Source organism: Pangasianodon hypophthalmus, chromosome 28 (assembly GCF_027358585.1).
Source record: "Pangasianodon hypophthalmus isolate fPanHyp1 chromosome 28, fPanHyp1.pri, whole genome shotgun sequence".
Classification (NCBI taxonomy): domain Eukaryota; kingdom Metazoa; phylum Chordata; class Actinopteri; order Siluriformes; family Pangasiidae; genus Pangasianodon; species Pangasianodon hypophthalmus.
Genome location: NC_069737.1, coordinates 4991915 through 5009415, shown reverse-complemented (window position 1 = coordinate 5009415; position 17501 = coordinate 4991915). Strand labels below are relative to the sequence as shown.

The following is a 17501-nucleotide window of genomic DNA, read 5'->3' as shown; positions in this document are numbered from 1 at the left end:
CTTAAGAACTACTAACGATATACAGGAATGCCGGTGCTGTTTAACGTTAGTATGTTAACATGTTGGTTATATTAGTTCTTTCTCACTTCTAGGAGAGGTTTAATAAAGAAGGGAAGGTTTAATAATAAGGAAGGTAAAAAAGCAGCAAAATAATCACCGAGCAGAGAGAAAATAGTGCTGAGAAAGGAGGAAAGTGCAGGAGGACAGCAGGGGAGGAAAAAAAAAAAGTGGAAGGGTAGTATAAGAGAGAGGTAGAGGTGGAGTGAGTGGGAGGATTTCAGAAAGCTTGGTGTTCTCTTGCCTAGGTCCAGGTCCTCAAAAGTGAACATGAGAACTTTAGGGAACAAGTTAAGCAGACATGGAAGCAAGAGAAGAGGCATTTCTACTAACTTAGGATTTCTGCTGACCACACCAGACACCCAAATCGCCGCTGGGTAGTGCAATCATTCACCCATTCTAATGAATGCATCAGTGTCGATGTTTACGATCTGGCATTCAGCGATTAAGAGTGAAACCTGACTCCAGTTTACTGCTAGCTAGAAACTTTAGCAAATCATTATCAGTCCTTCCTTTGCACAATAGTAAATCACTCTAAACACGTTCTAAATCATATCATATTTACTTAAATTGCTGGCTGCTTTGAATTCATCTTCCGTACATTGTACTGTCTTGGGAAGAGAGATCTGCCCCTGAGCAAAGACAGATAAATTAAAAAAATAAAAATCATCAGACATCACAAAATTGATGTGTCATTCTAGTGTTATATTTGTCTTCTACAAGCTTAGCATTAGTATGCATATCAGGTCATGTGACCTTGTATAGCGTATCCAGACCCAAAGTCAGACTGTTGGAGATATTTAGCAGCATTGTGGATGTGGCATCACCTGGAGAAATGACGTAAACACTAACAATTTGCAGGAAGCAATAACGTGAAAGTGATGTAAACACTAATGCCTTTAAAACTGGGTCCCGATATAAACTGTAGACAGGTTGTCTCAAATATCGCAATACAAAATGCTGGCGAATTTTGCTTCTCTGAGGTGTATTGTGATATTTCTGTTTAATATTCATTATGAACTCTACCTCTTCTTACCTACTAGGTGGCAGCGGCAGAAGTAGCAGCATGCAGAGCACGCAGTCTCGCTTTGGCCTGCGTGAACTTGAAAAAAATAATACTGAAACAGCCGTAGTACACTACTGCTAAATACTTTCCACTGTCCAGCATTCACACTGTAAACCGCTGTATATATATATATAAATATATATATATATATATATATATATACGTGCACTCCTACCACGACCGGCTTGATCGCAGCTTGAAATGCGGGTTAAAGTGAGTGAGGGTGCTCTCTTGTGGTCTGGGGAGAAATTTTCCACGGTGGCTGTGACAAAAATAACGTTAATAATAAGGGAAAATTACACCTTATATTACTGATCCCGATCTACTTTTCTTACAATACAATGTATTGAAACTGAAGTGGTTTGATTTCTGTCATTACAAAATAAATGTATTAAAATGCAATATTTTGTTTGTGTCAATATCATCTTGTGAAGCCTACATCTTGTATCGTTGCTTTAGTGTGAAAAAAACAACTGAAATAGGAACTAAAACAGAGTTCAAACAAGTGGAAATGTTAAAGTGATATTTCTACAATGCTTACAACTTTATCTTTCCACAGTAAGAATGACATTTGCATGAAATTACCCTACTGTTTTTGTTTTACAAGGCTTTTTACACACAAAAAAAAATAAAGGGTGCCAAAAATTAGCATTTATAGTGACATTTCAAGCCAAAACAAAATACCGTCTTTACTCTAAGCATGACAACAACACTATATGCAAATTTGGGAAGAATTAGAGAGAGAGAAAGAAAGAAAGACAGGAAGAGGAGAGAAAAACTGCCTCTGTAGGCATGAAATGCGATTCATTTCAGACCTATCCAAGCAGTGTGTGTGTAATGGCAATGATACACTGCTGTAATCCATTTAAACCAGTTTGGCTGCCGAGCCTTCACAACACACACACACACACACATATATATATATACACACAAACCAAACAGCATATTTACACCAATTGATATCCACACACCCTTCAACATTAATCAACTCATATCCTCTCTCTCTCTCGCTCATACACACATCTACTATACACATGCAGGATCATCCACAAAATTAGATCTACTAAAATCTTTGCACTGGTGTTTTTTCCTTAAGAAAGTACCCAAGAAGCCACTCATCTTACACACAGCTGCTTTGGGAACAAAATTAAACACACCCCCACTAATAAAGGCGTGGTGATTTATTATGTGTTGCTACTCACTGTTGCACACAAAAATCACATCGCCCCTTTAATTAGCTCCCTCCTCTCATAGGGGGTTGAAAACGATTCAGCTGAACTAGGAATAATAAGTAAATAAATAAGGAGGCGAAGTGTCAGAATCTGAGAGCTTATTTTTCATCATCAGTGATTCAATATATCGAATATCAAATGGTTGAAGAGTGACTCGCTGGCTGCACTTCATAAATGAATAATGTTTGCTGTTCAGCAACAAGAACATTATGCAGAATGGCTTGCTGCAATAGCCATGGGCGAGTAATCAGAGCTACAGTTAATGTGTACATTACATTTTCAGAATGGGGAAAAATGACTGTTGCATGGCTGTTGCTGCCAATCAGCTGAGAAACTGCTGATCTCCTGGGATTTTCACAGACAGAATGGGACAAAAAAAAATAATAATAATAATAACCACTTTTTACAACCGTGGTGGGCAGAAAAGCATCTCAGAAAGCACATGTCAAACCTTGTTAACCTTAGATTTGCTACAACAGCAGAAAACCACAACAGGTTCTGCTCCTGTCAGCCAAGAACAGGAAACTGAGGCATTGGGAAAATGGTGCTTGGTCCTTTTCAATAAAAGCCTGTTTGTCACTATGTGAAATGTCTCCACTGTCCTCTTCCCTGTACATCAGTGGAAAAGGACCACCATAGGACCAGATATGACCAGACATGATGTGGGTAGTGTATAATCCTGAGCGCAGTGGTGGCACTGATACTGTACGATAGTTGGTGTTGGTTCAAGTGTATCAGGTGCACCTTATTAGATGTAGATGTAGATGTACAGGTGCAGGTGTACCATTAGAGAATAAAGCTTATCTTTCTCCACGCACAGACTGTGTTCTCTAATTCGCTGACTTCACTGTTTCTTACCACAAGACATTCGCTGGATACTTATGAGTAACTTACTGTTCCCTATTCAGCAGTTACACAATAATCAGTCAAATCCAATAAAAAATCCACTGGTCAGTGGTGGTCAGCTGACTGCAATAACGATACTTTTGGGCACATGTCTATATTACGAATTTCCTATCAGTAAGTCTGGAAATAAGAGTGACGGTATAAGAACGAACAGACAGAGATAGAGAGGTACAGGTTAGATAGAAAGAAGATACCGATCTTCAAGGGTAATTTGATAAGCATCAGACTCAATAACAGGATTATCCCACAAGCCTGCATTAACACACTCACACCACCTCTCTATCCGTCTCTCATCACTCGTTCAGCATCTTTCCCTGCCTCCCTCCTGTCTTCTTTTTCCATTGTGGACTGAGCATGAGTTCATTCCTCACCATAGGCAGCCTTTCAGACGCCCGGAGGTGCGTACACGTGTGTGTGTATGGTGTGTGTGTGTGTGCACGTGCAACGGTGTGTGAGTGTTTTAAACGCCTCTTTGCTTGAAAGCTCTCTAAGCAAATTTCATTTGCACCTCTCTGATCCTTTTCTGTCAGGGCTAGTTCTGGCTAATGGGCCTCAACTCTGCCTTCCTGAATACAGCAAAGGAGACAGGAAAGAGACGTCGCGCACACACACACACACACACACACAAAATGACTGTTAGAATTATTAAGATTTTTCAGGATGCACCAATCCTGCTTGTTCCATTTTCGAAATCAAAGCTCTGGGTATCATCATTTATGATATTTTATAATCAATGTCACATCAATTTAATGATTATATGCAAAAACAAACGTGGATTTATATGGCACAGCTGTTCTGTGTGCAAGTGTGTGTGTGTGTGTGTGTGTGTGTGTGTGTGTGTGTGTGTGTGTGTGTGTGTGCACGAGTCAGAATCAAGGCAGTGATAGCTATACAAGGTTGGCGGGGTGGAAAAGACTGTGAACTGAGCAAGACATACCATGCTGGCTTTGGATGGGCAATACACACACACACACACAAAGATCTGCATTTTCTCTCTCTCTCTCTCTCTCTCCATCAGTGTGTGTGTGTGTGTGCACGTGTACACTCTCCTGCATGTAGGCATTTGTAATAAGAGCTAATTCCCCCTAATGTCGTTACCTGGTCTGGTTCCTATGACATTAATTAACGCTTTGTTACTAATCACAGCTGAGATTACCTGCTCCTTCCTCTTCTCTCCTCCACCACACCAGATGGCGTTTGCTCTTCTTCCCCCACACATACAAACACACAGACACACACACACACGAGCACACACTGACGCACACAACTGCTGTTGGCCTGTTGGAGCGAGAAATCAGCTCACAAATATCGTTCACTTTTACTCCAAAAAACAAACAGAAGATTACACGCCGTGCCTGGGTTCACTGCTTAGATCTGCTTCTATGTTCATTAATGAAAAATAAATAACACAGCGACAATGCTCATGATGCGACCCAAGGGCCTTTATCAATAAAACTTTGCATAGATTTATTACTAAAACCTTCTGTATAGGGGTGGGTGATACAGGGGTGGGTGATACAAGGGTAGCAAAAATACATGATATATATCACAGTATATAAATTTGCTGAGGTTTTGCTAACAAAACATTTACTCACAATAAAATCGGTAGTCTAAGTCCAATCTTTCTAAAATATGCTAAATAAATACCTCTAATTAATAACTTTTTTGTTAAGACACAGTGACATGAGAAAGAAGAGATGATTAATAAAAGATTAATAAAGCAAAGAGATGTTTGATGGCTGGAATTAATAATAAACATAAATTGATGGAAATGAACAGTGTTATATACACTGCAGTGGCAGTGTTTATATGCAGGAAATACATTCAGCTTCAGTTAATGTCCACATCAAACATCAGAAACAGGAAAAATGTAACCTCACCGACTCTGACCATGGGTTGTGGTTTGAGTATTTCAGAAACTGATAATTTCCTGGGATTTTCACACACAACAGTCTCTAGAGATTACACAGAATGGTATGAAAACTAAAACACATCCAGTGAGCAGCAGTTCTGCCCTCAGAAACATCTTGTTGATGTGAGAGGTCAGAGGAGAATAGTCAGACTGGTCTGAGCTGACACGAAGTCAAATAACCACTCTTTACAACCGTGCTGAGCAGAAAAGCATCTCAAAACATGTCAAACCTTGAGAAGGACGTGCTCCACCAGTAAAAGACTGCATAAGTTTCAAGTCCTCTCAGACAAAAAAACAGGAATGTGAGGCTACAGCGGGTAAATGTTCACCCAAACTGAACAGTTAAAGATTGGAGAAAGACCAGGCGACCTTTTTTCCAAGCACTTTTTGCATTTTTGTCCAAAACGTCCTGTTTCTATGGAAACTTTGTGTACGACGATGAACTTATACAGTGCCTGTAGTTTTGAAATAGTCCAAACCAAATATCTGTATGACATTAAAATTTAAATGAAATGGAAAAAGGACTGCATCCCTTTAACATTTTAACACAATCCCAAGTAAGAGTGGGCGACATGACAGAAATATCACATCAAGATTCTTGAATTTATTTCCACAAAACACGACATGTCTCATGGCATACAGGCTTGCAAACAATTTCCCAGAAATATGTTAATATATACAGTTGTATTTTTTTATTACTGTTTGATAATATTTTATTAATGTCTACAATTAATGTAACATAAAAGTGTAAAAATAAACAAAAATTAATTGGTAGAATTTAAAAAATTTTACAAATTAAGTAAAAAAAATTTTGTATTACATCTCAGCTGCTTCCAGCAATTGTAATTATTTAAAAAGAAAAACTTAAAAATATAATAAAAACAGCATGATATCCATGATATCTCAGAAAAGCTTATTGTGATATGATTATACAATATCAATATTGTGATAAATTATATCACCCAGTCCTAGTCCCAGATCTCAGGGCAAGACTGGAGTCACTATTACAGGGATGCCACCCAACCCAGTCACAGAAACCTGACGAGCATGAGAGAGAGAGAGAGAGAGAGAGAGAGAGAGAGGGGGGGGGGGGGTATGGCTGCAGGGTTTAATTAGTGATATCTCCTCTGTGCTTTAAAGTTGGAGAAAGGTAAGAGAAGAGATCTTGCTCTTTTCCCCCTCCTTTTTCATGCCTCGGCAGTGTTCTTCATTCACTCACCACTTTGACCACGTTCTCACCTCCACTTACTCTATCTCTCTATCTCTCTCTATCTTTCTCTCTGTGAGACCAGTACAACAGATGGTGTATCTCACTCCTAAGCCAAGCTGCTCTCAATGTCTCCATCTCTCTCTCTCTCTCTCTCTCTCTGTTCCTCTGTCTCGGAGAGCAAGGGCGCAGAGAGCCACTGTTGTCCTGTGTGCAATGACATCCTGCTCCTTAATTGATTTCTCTTGTTCTTGTCGCCAGAGTGAAGGCATCCAGTAGGAGCACGAACCTCACTCTATCTCTCTCTTTTTCTTTTTACCTCTCCTGAGCAATGTGTCCATGCATACTGCTTCCTTCTGTCAAGTCACAAGGGAGAGAGACAGAGAGAGAAAGAAGGTATGGAACCACAAAAAAAGAAGCTTTATCTCAAACTCGGGGATGTCTTCCACAGAGCTAAAAATATAGTAATCATCATCAGTCAGATCAGCATATGGCTCTAATTAACAGCCCATACACACACACGCACACAAACACACACACACATCCCAACTACATGCAAGAGTGAAGCACTCATTATTCCTTTACTTAGAGAGGGACGCTGCAGGCTGAGTAGTAAGGGAATGAGAAATCGAAAGAGAAGAATGAGATTGAGAAAGAGAATAATCCACCATTTTATCTTTAAGATCTGCTTCAAGATCTACTTTGCTGCATAATTGAATGGTTGTTCTGTTTACAACAGCATTAACGTGCTTGTTAGTATTCGAACCCATTCAAATAACAAAGCTTTACAACTAAAAATCCATCACACAGAAAGTTCACAGCAACAGTTCCTACATCAGGAAAGAAACACTCCTCCTGGAGCATGTAGCTACTTTCATTTAGGATTTTAATTGACTTCCTCTAAATAGTGCTGACCTGTTTAAACTGCTCTCCACCTCCACCACTCTTCAGTGTTTGAGAATTTATCAATTTATTAATTACACAGAGACGTGGACATATACATACAGCCACATACACACACATGCACGCAACACTTACACCCCCACAGTCTCCTCTCCACCTCTGTACCCATTTCTCTCTGAACTGTCATATGAATCAGCCATAATGGCTCTGATGTCACCTTTGGTATGCTGATCCACTCACTCAACCACTTAATAAATGGTGGATTTATTAGAAAGACAGAGAGAGAGAGAGACAGAGAGAGGAGAAATTAACAGTGCTGTCAGATGGGGTGGGGTTGGGTTTCCCAATGAATGTCTGTTTTCAAATGTGCAATTCTTTCAAGGGATAAGAATTACATCTGACTTCTAGGGGTGTAAAGATTTACTGATGCAGAACAACATCCGTTGAGCTAAAGCAGGTCTGCGATGATGACAGAAAAAGATCCGAGCATGTATTGATAAAGTCAGATATCACTTGCTCAGCTCTTTTTATTTTTACCATTATCAAATGAATTGCCTTTGGCACTGCATGAATCTTTTGCATCTCCCCCCCTTTCTAAATGCTTCTCTGTGCCTTCCAGGCATAGTGAAGGAGGCGAGGCCTCTGAGCTGCATTCGAATTACCTTGGAAGTGTGAAGTCGGCGCTCAGAACGATGTCATTTTCGACCGCTGAGCACAGCTACAAAATGGGAATAAAACATGGATGCGTCTGTGTTTGTCTTTAGTTAGCAACAAGTTAGCCAGCTAACTATGATGAGTGACATATACTTTCCTCCTCTGTATAGTCAGTATGTAGATTTAACAAGTGGATATGCCTGTATGTTGACTGATCTAAAGCCTTGTATAAACAGCCAGCTGTGTGCAGCCATGTTGATTTGACGTCACTTGCTGAAGAGGACGGAACTGGATTTGGGAATTATGAGTTAAGAACTCTAGTCGAATGCAGCATAACAGTCCCAGTGATGGAGACATGACATATAGGCTTATTGATCACAGCAAAAAAGGCATAAACTCTGTCCCTGTCAGTCCTAGTGAAGGAGGCGTGGTCTCTGTAGCCAACAGTCCCAGTGATGGAGACGTGACATATAGATCTGTTAGTCTCTCTGATGAAGGTGTGGCCTCTGTGCCTTCACGTTCTCTTAAAACCCAGGGTCTGCACTCATCTCAGTTGAGGTTCAATCAGAAAGCCCCTTCCTACTGGGGTACTGACCCCCGTCCCATTCCTACTAAAGCACCTGTTCCCTTTCAACCAAATCCAAACCTGTGGTGTTAATCAGATGACCCCACTGACAGAGGTTATGCATGTATGTGTGAATGTACATGCATGCTCATACACACACACACACATACATGCACACTGAAAGAGCAGGTTTGGATAAGTCTTCTAATCTAAGGAGTGAATAGAAGTGTAGTATGGTAGCTGTGAGGGGTCAAACTGACTCAGCTCTGGGAGTGGTAATACACAAGGCTGCTCTTCCACTAACAGCAATTTCTCTCTCTCTATCTCTCTATCTACAATGAATAACTGCTCCTGGGCTACATCAGCAGAAAAGATGCAAAGGAAGAAGGTGGATAAATAAAGCAGCCACTTTTTATGTCTGCAAAGCAGGGCATAGGGAGAAAGAAAGAGAAAGAGAAAGAGAGAGAGAGAGAGAGAGAGAGAGAGACAGAGGCATCTTGTTTAAGATGACTAGAAATCTGAAAGCATCTGCACCAGGTGTACCAAATTATCTTTCACCGCGTTCTTGTTATAAAACCATGTATGTATATGTGTGTGTATGTTTGCCGGTGTTTTAATGGGTATTGTCTAGCACAGCAATAAACACAATGCCATATGGAGGAAGCTATAAACAGCCTGTGAAATGCAAAGTCTGATGTATTTGAGAAAAAAGATGGAACAAGAGGTGAGTGAGTGTATCTGCGTGGCTCCGATTACATCATTATGGCGAGCATGCGGATTGCTAAATTAATGCTAAAACATACGCAGGTCTGCTTCATAGACACAGATCTAACAGAAAGCTCCTCCTACTGTTTGTGGGTGGTTTTAGCTCAGTGACTGCACCCTCTTTCTTTATCTGCTACATTTGAAAGCACACCACTGTGAAGCAGCTGACGTCATAGTTGACGCCTGTCAGTGCTTCTGAATGGACGGCTGAAATTGTTCAGACCTGACTACATTACAGTTGCTTGTTAAGAAAAACTCTGTGCTCACCTTATAACGATGGATGGAAAACGATAAAATGGATGTTCCATTTTCCTCAATGGTGCAGCAATGAAAAACATGGGCTGGTAGCCAAGACAATAAATAAATAAATAAATAAATAAATAAATAAATAAAAACAAAGCTCAGACTTCTGTCATTATGACGTAATGGAGGTTTTTACTTTTTTGTTTTGTTTTCTTTTCTTTTTTTTTTAAGAAACATGGATGCGGAACAGTACCTGGTGATCTAACAGTAAACACAAATAGTTTATTAAAGTTGACTAACTAGGTTGTGCAACTTCAAGTAGCACTTCATCATTGTTGAATCATTTGCTTGCTGTCGCCAACATGCTATACGACTGCCAAAGCTTTCATGGCAAGGTTGCTTGTAGCAATTCTGAAATGTTTTTTTTTTTCAACACTAATGTATAATCGCAGCAAAAACCCTCATTTAAGGAAGACACACAAGTCCAGGACCATCAGTTTTCCTGACCCAGTTCTGCCAGTATATCTGTATCACTTAAAAGAGAGAGAGAGAGAGAGAGAGAGAGAGAGAGAGTGTGTGTTGTGGAGGCACCAGGCTGTACTTGGGATATGAGATGGATAATTAAGGAAAGAGAAAATGCAACTTTAAAGGCGACTGGAGCACGCTGATTTGTTTGATTTCCTTGCTCTAGTTGTCTGTTGGTTGATTGCGATCAGTTCTTCCTAAAAGCCTGGGATGACTAATACTGCACATGCACAACCACACACACACACACACACACATACACACACACACACTCCCTCTCTCTCTCCCTTAAAGCCTTTATAACAGTGAATTACTGCAGACTTCCGATTTGCTACTCTTGTTAAGCTTCAGTGGAGAAATGTCGCTGTTTATTAAACCACCTCCAGGAAGAAGAACTGCACACTATCGCGCATGCACACATCCAGTGACTTTTATACTTGTATGCACGCACACACACACACACACACACACACACAGTGGCCTGACCCTTGGGGACTTTAATCAAAAGGATGGACAGACCACTCCAGCACTTGCCCAGAAGTATGAGATGCATCAAAGTGAGAATTAGTTCTGCTTTTATAAAGCCTGTGGGGGTTCATCTACACAGCACACTAAACACTACCACACACATATATACACACACACACACACAGCGCTCTTTGTGACAGACACATTTGAGAAGCGTTTCTTCCTGCAAACAGAGCAGTGTCTCGTGGGAAACTTCTCACCCCTTTCCTGTCTCGTTTCCTCCCTCTGCTGTGCACTTCCATCAGAAAAGGAAAGACTGAGCTTTTAAAAGATGTCTGCTAGCTTTCCAGACAATAGCCCTGCTCCATGTTTAAACTCTGTGTGTGTGTATAAGAGAGAGAGAGAGAGAGAGAGAGAGAGAGAGAGACAGAGAGAGAGAGAGAGAGATACTGGAGTAAATATAGAAAATATCCATGTCATATCCATGGAATCTCCCAATACTGTACATAGCTAGATTTCTACAAAAGCCACAGCTGTAGTTCAGCGCCATTTTTCATAGATTCTTATGATGCATCAAGAATACTTTTACATCAAAACAATCTCCCAAAAAAGCAGCCTTTTTTTAATAGCCGAGGTAAAAACAAAATCACTTATATATTCCCCAATTACCTGTGTATTTAAATTCATTTGCTCTTAATTTATTCTCAGTTCCTCGACTCCTATTACAATTTCCTATTCCTTATTTCGCAATTTCAATTCCTATCTTTCATGCAGCAATATAACACATGTACTGAAGCAGCAGCAGCATCTACAGTCTGTGAGGAACCGTTTCATACAAAACGTTAAAATCACATTCAATTTTCCTGATAGTAAAATATTTGGCGTGTATATTGTATAGGCTCCATATGTATAGAACGTGCTAAACAGTGTGCTGCTAATCGATTATGCACATCCTTTTAACGGGACAGTTGAAAAAAAAAAGTTAGGAAGCAAGCACCATTTTTGGGACACGTTCCCACGGTACCTCGACAAGACAGCACTAAAAAAAAAAAAAAAAACGCCTATTATTTTGGACCAATTTTAATAAGCGATGGATTTATCCTGGTTTTAAAATAGCCAACCATAGCAGCAACTATAGCTTCACCCTTTAAAGAAGATCCAAATGATAAAATACTGTGATTAAAACAAATTAATCATGATAAAGGATTAACATGTAAGTATTTGTATTGATATTGCAGTATTGAACTGTCATTGCTCAGGAATGAGATGTTTTGCAGGGGTTTTTTTTCAGTTTCTGTCCCCTTATTAGTGTCACAAAATACAGTTTTGGTCTGTTCATGTCTTTCGGTGGATGTTCCAAGTATAAATAATAATTTTCAGCATTTATCACATCCAGTAGAATTTGTATTTGCAACAATCACACTAATATACAAATGCACTCATTCCAAAGTAGTCCACAATGGCCCATGTGAGGATCTCAACTTCACATAATCAGCCTTCACACACACACACACACACAGGAACTGATATGCTGGATGTCAGAACATTGTGTGTCCCTGAGGACAGATTTGCCAGCGAGAACGCTGGACGTTTCATCTCTTTTAAAGCTTGTGTGCTCTTGCGTCGCCATCGCTGAGGGAAACTCAGCGAGCTGAACTGTCAATCACACATCAACACCATATCCTACTTAACACTAGATGGGAATGCAGAGTCGTGTAAAAGCCTTGAGCACCTCAATCGTGCTGTAGAAGTGTATAGTACCATCTGGTAAGGAATGAGCCATGAGTACATGCACTCGACTGTCTCACAGGACGATGTTCAGGCATGTAAATAATATATAAATAGTCACCTGTGTACAATGAAGCATTATGCCTAGTGCATGCATTTGTATGTGTGTGTGTGTGCAATGATGTTTTTTGATGTCTTAACTGTCATTGCTCTTTCTCTCGCTGTTGCCTCACACACACACACACACACTGATACAGTCTAACTTGGAGTGTCATGAGGTCAGAAGCATCACAATAAGCAGGTCAGAAAGAGCTCCACCAAGTGCAAAGGTCTGTCTGATGTCTAAAGCAGTTTACTTCAACACAAATCCATCCACAAGCTTCCCAGCATTCCTGATATTCCCATGAGCTCTGACTAAACAACATGTCCAAGTGTCAGAGTGTCCAAGTTAATAACACAACAGCAACAACACCTGGTTTAAAAATAATAATAATAATAATAATAATAATACTAAAAATAAATAAATAAACCATTTACTTACTACATATCCCGAAAGAAGACTGCAAAGCCTTGGAAACTGGAATTTAAACCAAAAAATAAATAAATAAAAAATACAAATATAATACAATATAATACAATAGAATAGAATATTAGCAATGTGGCTAGCTCACCTGACACAGCTACCAACTTCAATTCATTAAGTCATTAATCAGCTTGCTTTGTTAAAAATTAGCCTGTTAGCTTAACTAGAGCTTAGCACTTACCCAAGCGCTCAGGAAGGGAAAAATCCGCCAGAAAATCCAGAGGAGTGTTATCTTTCTTCACTCTTAGCCAGAAACAGCGAGCATTAGCATGATTTAGTCCAAACACAGAGCTCCAAACGCGAACTGTAGCCTGGAAAAAGGACACAACATCAGACAGGAGCCAAAAAAACAAAACAAAAAAGTGAGGTGTTGTTAACGCGAGGAAAAGAAAAACGGACAGTCCCGGAGGATACCTGCTCTCTCTCTCTCTCTCCCTGTGCCTGTCTTTAATCTCGAAATGACCGGAGACGAGAAAAGTAAAGGAGAAATGTTGAGAGAGAGAGTGGTCTGTTTTATTGTTGTTGTTGTTGTTGTTATTATTTTGGAAATAAAGAAGTAGGCGCTGTGAGGAAAGTGTGTGCCGTTACGCAGCCGGGTGACCGTTGGAGAGCGCGAGAACTCTGCGCGGCGCGCGCTGACGAGAGAGAGAGAGAGAGAGAGAGAGAGAGAGAGATGGGGGGAGAGAGAGAGAAGGAGAGAGAGAGATGGGGGGGGAGCTGTGTGTTTTTTCTTTTCTTTTTTCAGACGCTTTCACTCTACCATCCCGCGCACCTGCATTTCCCGTAACGAGCCGCTTGATGGCCGGAGGTTGTATCTCTCTCTCTCTCTCTCTCTCTTTCTCTCTGTATGTCTCTCCTCTCTCTCTCTCTCTCTCTCTGACTATTTCTGTCTTTCTGTATCTCTCTCTCTCTCTCTCTCTCTCTCTCTATTTCTGTCTTTCTGTATCTCTCTCTCTCTCTGTATGTCTCTCTTTCTCTCGCTCTCTGTCTTTCTCTCTGTCTATTTCTGTCTTTCTGTTTCTCTGTCTATCTCTGTATGTCTCTCTCTCTATATATATGTCTCTCTCTGTCTCTGTCTGTATCTCTGTATCTGTCTCACTCTCTGTCTCTTTCTGTCTGTCTCTCTCTCTCTCTCTGTATCCATCTTTCTCTCTCCATCTCTTTCTGTCTCTCTCTCTCTCTCACTCTTTCATCGGACAGCTATTAACGGCTGACATTGTTTATTTTCCTTAATCGCCCGAACGTGAATCAATCTGCTTCGGAATTGATCGGTTTCACGGGTACTTAACGTCTGACTTTAACAGAGGGCTGTTGGTTGCCAGACCAGCATCGACTTCCCCTCTGCACAAAGTTACACAGGTAAAGTGCTGCGTGTGCCTGAATTTAGGGAGTGTGGAAGGAAGTGTGTTAAATGGTAGCTCTCACTGTGAAATTCGTGCAAATTGGAACAAGCGAGCGTGATGTGATGTCGTAGGAAAAGGTACGAACGCTAACTCCGTCCCTAACCCTAACCATTAAGGCTCAGGTTCCCAGCCTTGATCATGGAAAACCCCCTGTCCTGCACAGGTGAGTGTTTCCCTGTTCTCAGTTCTCAGTACTGGTGAACCGGTGACACCTGACCGTCACACCCATCTTCCCCAAACTGTTGCCATAAAGTTGGAAGCACCAAATATAAGATTAAACCTTAAAATTGAAGTTTTCAGGAGAAACTATTTCACCTCCTTCGCAATTACATGTATGACAAATACCACAGCGACAAAGATTCTTGCAAAAATAGTTGACTTGGAAAATAATTGTACACACACACACACACACACACACACACACACACACTCATCCCCTATGGATCCAGCTCAGCCTCTATGAAATGTTCTGTCAATCTTTGTCTAACTCGATTAAATTCCTTTAATTTTGTAATCTCATTATAAAATGCATGAAAGCTGACAGAAGAGGCAGTGCAGCAGGAAACAATCCACAAGCAGTCTCCAGACTCCCACTGTTGTCCGAATGTGTGGTTTAAACTGAACCGTTTAGCTTAAAGCTTTCCAGAATCTTTGCTCACACGCCCTCGTCTGATTGGCTACAATAAACACAATGCTGCGGCTGTGTTCATTTAAGCTTGGCTGAACTTTTGATGCCCAGGACAACGTTAGCATTACAGAAGTCTGATTTACAGGAGACGTGTTTCCTGTCCCAAATGGCACACTTGCTGGCTCTCAGTCCTCGTTCGCGTGTGCCTGCAAGGTAAGTGAGGCCGTAGGGGATCCTAGGTCTCAGTTTGGGGTTCAAAAGGAGACACGGGACATGATCGCCCTCTATATTGTTAAAGCTCGCATCGAAGCAGACTCAGTTGCTGTCTCTTACCCGAAACCCTTTGAGATCATAACTGAAGACCAATCACAGTGGATGGGTTTAGTGTCGACTTGTCATTAAGTTACAACTACTATGAAAACAAAACAGCAGCTAAGTATGATTAATTAAGTTATGTAATTACCTAGGCACTGTACCTTGTCATAAAGACATCAGTCATCCAGTTTAGCTAACATTTTCATTACTTACTCAGCTATTTGCTTTCACACTTTAGCTACCATCCTAAAGCCTTGTTTTGGCCAGGTGAATAAATGAACAGGCATTCAAAATAAGGTACAAGTACAGCACATGTGCTGTCCACGCAGACTACAGGTTACGCATAAACAGTTTTATTTTATCTAGTAGCTCAGCTATAAAGAAATTGCAATATATGGCATGTAGCATTGCATGAGGACAGACACAGCATGTAGGAAGTCAGTGAGAAGTCAACGGTAATCAATGGTAATCAATTCAAACCTCTCACATTTTAACCTACCAGAGTGGTGCCTTAGACCAAGCAATACCTTTAAGAAGTAAAACCACAAAGGGCTAAAACAATGGGTAAAATGGTTAAAACAATGGTGTAGAGTTGCCATCAAATAGATTTGCCCCTAAATACAATCACAACACAAAAAGTGAAAGGCAAGAACACAAATAAAACCATTAAAGAACTGAATCATATAACACACCGGAAGAGGAAGTAAGCCTTCTCTTGGTTAAAGCTCAGATGAATACCTAAAGAGAACCTATTTCCGATGTTAAAAATGATGGCAAAAGCGTATTTTATTTTAATAGAGCGATTGTTCCCAAAATACACCTCAGACTGTCACGGGCTAAAATGTCCCATAATATGCAGCATGGTTTATATCCATTGAGTCACTGGGAGTCCAATTGTTCCTTTCTTGAAAATAATTTAATTAATCATATCCTTTTTTTTTCTTTTTTTCCCCAAAGTATAAGTTTAAAAGTCGCTACATTGTAAGTGTAATTGCATTGCTCTCATGCTGCAGCTGCTTCACAGCAAGTAAAACAAAATCAAATCAAAAGTTATTTATTAAGTTATGAGAACATCTTCTGCAATATGTTGGATATCTCACATAAGTCAATAAAACAAAAAAGACCTGCCAATGTTTTTTTTTTCTTACTGTCAAAAAAAATAGTGCAATTAAAAGCAGTATTACAGTATGTGAATGATTCTTTTTAATATATAGGCATAAAATGACTATGTAGTAGACTGATTTATTTATTTACTTACTGATTTGTAGTGTAATATAGATGTACAGTGAAATTGACAGCTGTTTAAGCATTGAATAAACTCTATAGAGTTTTAAAAATAATGTAGCATTCATAATTGATTAAGCTGACATGACAACCCACCTGATTTCTAGATCATACTTAGATTGATGAACTAGCAGAAGTGGAAGGATGTTTGAAGGAGAATTGCAGCAAAATATCAATAATACAGCTATGTTACGTTTAGTTAAAGGTCGTGAAGGAAGAAGAGTCGATGCGTAGTTATTCCTAACCTTCTTTAGTGGGTCAGGACAGAGGACGCTTGTGTTTGTGTTTGTGTGTATGCTGGGGATAATAGTAAACTCCTTTGTTAGGTGACCTTAATGTGCATTACTTACTCCTCTATTGTGATACAGTAACCAAATATTGCTTTTTTAAAAGATATTTGTCTAAAACTGTGATGCAGATGCATGGGTAAGAGTCTACCTAATAATTAAAACAATCAGATCAAATGAGTTATGTTTTATGTGAGAATAGTGTTTTCACTATTTTAGCCATGTCCCGCTAAAATAGTGAAAACATAGGTTTGTCTCAAAAAAAAAAAAAAAAAACCTGCTAAAAAAAAACGAACTGCCCAGGCAACCAAATTGTCTGCAAAAACATGGACAAACAGCAATATTTTATGATTTAAAGCAGTGAAACAGTGTACAGATGTATGCCTATTGGGTCAAAGGAAAGCAAAAACAACACCAGGTCAGGATGTCTACGGCTTAAATAAGAAATTATTCTATTCATTTTTTTCATGAATAGATTTAAACATTGTACCGGATTACAAATGATTCACAACGTCTGCAGAATAAATTCACTCGACAAAATGCAAACCAAAACAGAAGGTAGTTTGAGTGATGCAGATATCATAGGTACCCTTAAATCTGGATGTAGATTCATTTAGATCCCTAATGAGCAAACCAGATCACAGCTCATCTGTGACGAACTAAAAACAAGACTAATTACAAGACACATGTGAGAATAATGATCAAGGAGTAGAAACCAGTAAGGAAACTTTCCCTGACGAAAAAAAAAAAACAAAAAACACTGGAATGCT

General features: G+C 39.8%; 1 protein-coding gene across 1 annotated transcript in view; it reads right to left on the bottom strand.

Annotated features, from left to right (window-relative positions):
• Positions 1-13444, bottom strand: part of LOC113545745 (receptor-type tyrosine-protein phosphatase delta) — a 370010-nt gene extending 356566 nt beyond the window's left edge. Inside the window, exons 1-3 of the mRNA XM_026945226.3 lie at positions 13229-13444; positions 12996-13125; positions 12773-12808 (exon numbers count right to left, since the gene is read on the bottom strand). The gene's annotated coding sequence lies outside the window, so the exon portion shown is untranslated. The remainder of the gene's footprint in view (positions 1-12772; positions 12809-12995; positions 13126-13228) is intronic.
• Between the last annotated feature and the right edge of the window lie 4057 nt (positions 13445-17501).